Source organism: Sturnira hondurensis, unplaced genomic scaffold, assembly GCF_014824575.4.
Source record: "Sturnira hondurensis isolate 20B ecotype Veracruz unplaced genomic scaffold, ASM1482457v3 Scaffold0000648, whole genome shotgun sequence".
Classification (NCBI taxonomy): Eukaryota; Metazoa; Chordata; class Mammalia; order Chiroptera; family Phyllostomidae; genus Sturnira; species Sturnira hondurensis.
In genome coordinates this window covers 1034006-1039110 of record NW_028073279.1, presented here as the reverse complement: position 1 = coordinate 1039110, position 5105 = coordinate 1034006, and the positions used below count along the sequence as shown (strand labels likewise).

The 5105-nt window shown below is 36.4% G+C and overlaps 1 non-coding gene across 1 annotated transcript; it reads right to left on the bottom strand.

Annotated features, from left to right (window-relative positions):
* Nucleotides 1-3908: 3908 nt before the first annotated feature.
* Nucleotides 3909-4055, bottom strand: LOC118985692 (U4 spliceosomal RNA). The gene has a single exon (XR_005066173.1). It is a non-coding gene; the product is annotated as a U4 spliceosomal RNA (small nuclear RNA).
* Nucleotides 4056-5105: the final 1050 nt, after the last annotated feature.

The following is a 5105-nucleotide window of genomic DNA, read 5'->3' as shown; positions in this document are numbered from 1 at the left end:
CCTCTCTCCACAGAGGTTATTTGGGTACAGATGTAAGTGCCGAGCACCACCCACACAGTGCTCAGATTTGCTCCTCTATATTGGTTTGGCTCTATTTTATGGTTTGCATGTCTGGGCTTAAGTTCCTCCTCTCTTCGTGCACGGTGTTCACCTTTTCCATTAGATCCTTTAGTGCTGGTATTATTGTTATTTAAAGTCCTGGTCTGGTAATTCCAACAACTGAGTCACCTCTGAGTCTGCTTCTACTCACTGCTTCCTCTCTCGGGCACATCTTTTTGCTTCTGTGTGTACCTTGTAATGCTTTAATGTATTCCAGATATTTTTAAGTATATTTTCTTGATTATGTTATTACAGTTGTCTCAATTTTCCCCCTTTGCTGCTCTCTACCCAGTACCCCCATTCCCTCCAGCAATCCCTCACTCCTTAGTTCATGTCCATGGATCATGAGTGTAAGTTCCTTGGCTTCAGTAAAAGAGCAATAGAGAACAGATAAGTATTATTTGCCTCCAGAAAAGAGCATGCACCCTATTTCTTGCCAGACTGCACTAGTGACGAAGCGGTGCCAAGTTATTCCAACTTGTGCTGCAGGTGGATCTTGCCTTTTTTGAAGTGTTTGTTGAAGTCAGTTCACTATTGGCTTTAAATGTTTGAGAACGGGATCAAGTTTTTCCATCAGTAGGAGATAGGCTCTGAGCATGGAAAGATTGCTGAGGTCTCTGTGCTTTCCAACAACGCCTCCAGACTTCTGAACTCCAGAGGGTCCTTGTCTGCTTGTAGCAAGGGTGCCAGATTTGGGAGTTCCTTGAAAGTCCTCTGCTCTCCAGCCTTGCTCAAGGATTTATGCACAGGACGTCTCTCACCTCCCTGTTGCTCTGCTGCCAACTTTAGCGGGTAGCTGTTCATACTCTATGAAAGTCGAGAATGCCTTGGAGAGCATTTTTTGGCTCTCCTGCCCCACCCCAACATTGGTAGTTGAAATCCCAGAGGTCCTTGAATGGGTTCCTTCTATGCCTTCTATGCTCTTGCTCTGTCTCCTGCATTCTGGCAGCTGCCTGTCTTCGCACTTTCTCACCTCTCCTGCCCCCAACCATTCAGCGCAGACCTTAGGAGAGGGTCGGTGGGTGGATACAGATCGGTCTGTGTCCGAGGCTCCTTGGAATTCTCATCTGTCATACCTGCCCATTTGCAGCCATCATAATAAGTTCTTTGAGAGTTTGGTTGGTTCTTCCTTATCCTTATCTGCGGTAAATTCTTCCTCCTCCTGCTGTTCCAGTAGGAATCAGAGCGGACACGTTTCTCTTCTCTTCTGTGAAGTCATGCTATATCCTGGAATATGGTCCATTTAGGATACTTTGTGTTCTTGCTCTACAATGACTTTAAATCTTAAACAGTTTGTTTTGGTGATTAGGTAGAGAGAGCAATGGCTTCTTACAAATTTTTACATCCTAAACAGAAATTTCTTCAACTTGATTATCAGAAAAATATATATTCTTTCACTTTCATATTTGTTAGGCTTACAATAAAATTCAATTTAGTGATTGCTACAACTCTGTAGCTGTCATGTTCATACAAAACTGGTGATGAAAGGAATTTAAGCACACTTTAGTCTCAAGTATTTATGACATGGGTATCAGTAAATATGTTTTACTGATATGTTTTAAATATGTTTCATCTCCATAACATCTCCATATGTTATGGAGATGATCAGACAATCAAGAAAAAAAACAGATTCCACTGAATTGCATGTAACAAATTTGCCCTGTATAACACTGACACAAGAGTAATGCTTTAAATAAATGAAGACTCTCCATTAGGAGTGTTAACTAGCAAAGAGGTATAAAATCTTTACTCATCCAACTCAAGTGCTAGTTTATTCAGAATTTCTATGCTTTCTAGATCTTTAGATTATTCTAATTGGAGTATCTATTCTAAGGAAACTGATTAACCATATGTTGAACTTTTTCTGTCTTTCATAGCTATTAACTAGCACATCCTAATTGCTCTAGTCTCTTTTTTATTTTGTAAACAATCTTAATTCCATTACTTTAGCAATTCACTTTTCAGCAATGACTATTCTATTAATTGTCACTGATAATTTATCCCTTGATTTCATAATGATGTTTTAATTATCAGTTTGTTTTCTAAGGTATTCAGTGACTCTCTTTTCCCATTTTATTTGTATCATAAGAAAATCAGTCTCAGGATACACATTCAAATATATTCAAATACAGATACACACGTGTATACTGATACTTCTCAAATTTATATATCTTACACAGATTTCTTAAACTTTTCACTTTTATATTCAACTGTTTACTTGACATCTCTATTTAAGTATCTAACAGGTATCTTAAACATAACTGGTCCAAAACTAAGCTCCTTATCTCTCCCACCCACCTATCTAAGCCTACTGGTCTACAATTTACCTATTTAAATGAATGGCAACTCCATACCTTTCAATTCTTCACACCAAAAAGTTGGGATTATACTTGACTCCATTGTTTTTCTCATACTCACATCCAATCTCACAGGCTCCACCTTCAATTTATACCCGGAATTTCATCCTCTTTCCCGCCACCACAGCTGCCATCCCCCATTTTGCTTGCTCCAAGCCACCATAATCTCGTGTATGAATTTTTTGTAATAACCTCAATATCTATCTGTGTATCTATCATCTATCTATCTCCCTCTCTCTCTTGTTGTATTTGGACATTAGTTCTTTTGTGAGGTCTTGTGAGATGCCTTCCACAGGGTTTATAAAACTATTTGCAGGGGGGGATTGTGCCGTCCTGTGTAGAAACACCTCCAGGCTTTGTCTCACACCAGCTCCCTTACCAAGCCGGGTAGGAGGTAGGGGTGGTTGTTTGGGAGCCACGGCTCTTTAGACTGTGCGGTTCTTATTTGTGGTTGCTGGATTCTTTTTTTAAGATTTTAAATTTATTTATCTTTAGAGGGGAAAGGAAAGAGAGAGGGAGAGAAATAGCAATGTATGGTTGCCTCTCGTGAGTCCCCTGCTGGGAACTGGCCTGCAACCCAGGCATGTGACCTGACTGGGATTCAAACTGCAATCGTGTGGTTCGCAGGCCCGAGCTCAATCCACTGAGCTACACCAGCCAGGGCTGTGGTTGCTAGATTTTGAAGTGTGTTGACCATTTTCTTATTTGGTTGTTGTAGTGGTGATTTTTTTAAGGGACATGCTTCTCTGGTACTTTCTATTCACCATCTTAAACTACTACTCTATACATGTAGCATGTATTATCCTTTGAATTTTCACAACTTTGTGAAATAAGTAATATTTTTTTTTAACAAAACTAGGCTCAGAGAATCTGCCAGACTTGAAATGAATTCTTCTGGTCTTAAACAAGAAGACTTTTCTTTTCTGTCATTTCTCCATACTGTGTATGTGTCTAAACCATCCTTTAAAAGGCCAGGTGTCTTAAATGTAATAAGATGCCTGATATACACGTGCAGTTACCCATAGTCCTTCTGTTTATTTATATATGCATTATATATATATTCATGTGATTTTCAGGTGATAAATGCTTTTCCAAACTTGGCTGTAAGTGAAATAAATACATCTGACAACATAAAAAAAGAAAAATGAAAATTGAGGGTTTTATCCCTAATAATAATGAAAACAGAAGCAATGCCAATGGAAATGGAAAATGCCTACAATATAAATAAGAGATAAAAGGTGAACCTCATTCTACATACAGAAAATTTATAAATATATTCAATAGAAAAGGTCATCATCATAGGAAATAAGCAAAGGAAAATTTCCAAAAGGAGAAAGATAAACGTTAATACATGTATACACATATATATAATATATAATCTACTTAAGATCCAAATGAAAATTAAAATATTTCATTTGATGTTGTTAAAAGATAAAATGATCTATAATAACCACCATTGCTGAGCTTGTGAAGAATGAGCACTCCTATATGATAATAGTAATGTAACTTGGTTCAATTTTTCTGAAAAATAACTTTCAATTAGCAATAATCGCGCCTTGGATAAACCTCTTGGCTATGATACTGCCACTGCGCAAAGCTGAAAGATAACTTTCAATATATATTTTAAAAATCCTAAAATTATACATATTCTTTGACTCAGCAATTTTATTTCTACAAATTTTTATAAAGTAATAACCAGAGGCAAATTGAAAACAACCTAAATGTTCTATAAAATACTGACTAAATAAATTTTTAGAATTCAGTGATAAATACTAGCAGGCATGTTACATTATTTAGTTATAAAAATATTAAATAAAATAGAAAATTATTATGCCATTATTAAGTGAAAAAACTATAAAAAATAAAGAAAAGTATGATGAGATTTACTAAAGTAATAAATAATAAAGTAATATTTTAAAATAGAGATTGCAGAAGAAGTAACACCCTCTTGAGTGTGGTTGGTAGGGAAATAATATGGATGTAGTAATTTGTAGTTGCAATTTGAACATTTCACGTAAAATGTCATATGGCATGCTTGAGTGTGATATTTTTATGTTACAGAATTACATATCTATGATTTCATAATAAAAGATTTTATAATGAAAAATGGGTGTTATTTGTGCCATACCCTGTATATGAACAGAAACGAAAGCTAGGGTACTATAAAGCAAGGTTGCCAATGGTTACATCTCTCTAGAGAGGAAACTCACAGGTAACTATTGTTCTCTTGTTTTAACTTAAAATTATTTTATTAATCTTAAAACAGACTCAAATTTACACAAAGACATTTATCTCCTGAACTATCTGAGAGTCATTTGCCAACATGTTACCCCAACACCCCTGAGTACTTTAGGGTGTATCTCCTACAAATGAGAACATTTGTATACTTAGCCACTATGAAACTATCAAAATCATAAAAATAATATTGATACATTACTTCCATCTAATTCTCAACCTCATTCAATTTCCACTAAGTGAGCCCCAAATGCATACCAGAGCAAAAGAAGTCTAGTTCAGAAGCAGATAGCATTGAGTCCTTGTGTCCCTTTGGTCCCTTTTGGTTTGGAATAGTTCCTCCATCCTTCCTTGACTTTCATGACACTGACACCTTTGAAGCTTGAAGCCAGTGACACTGTAGAGTGTCTCCCA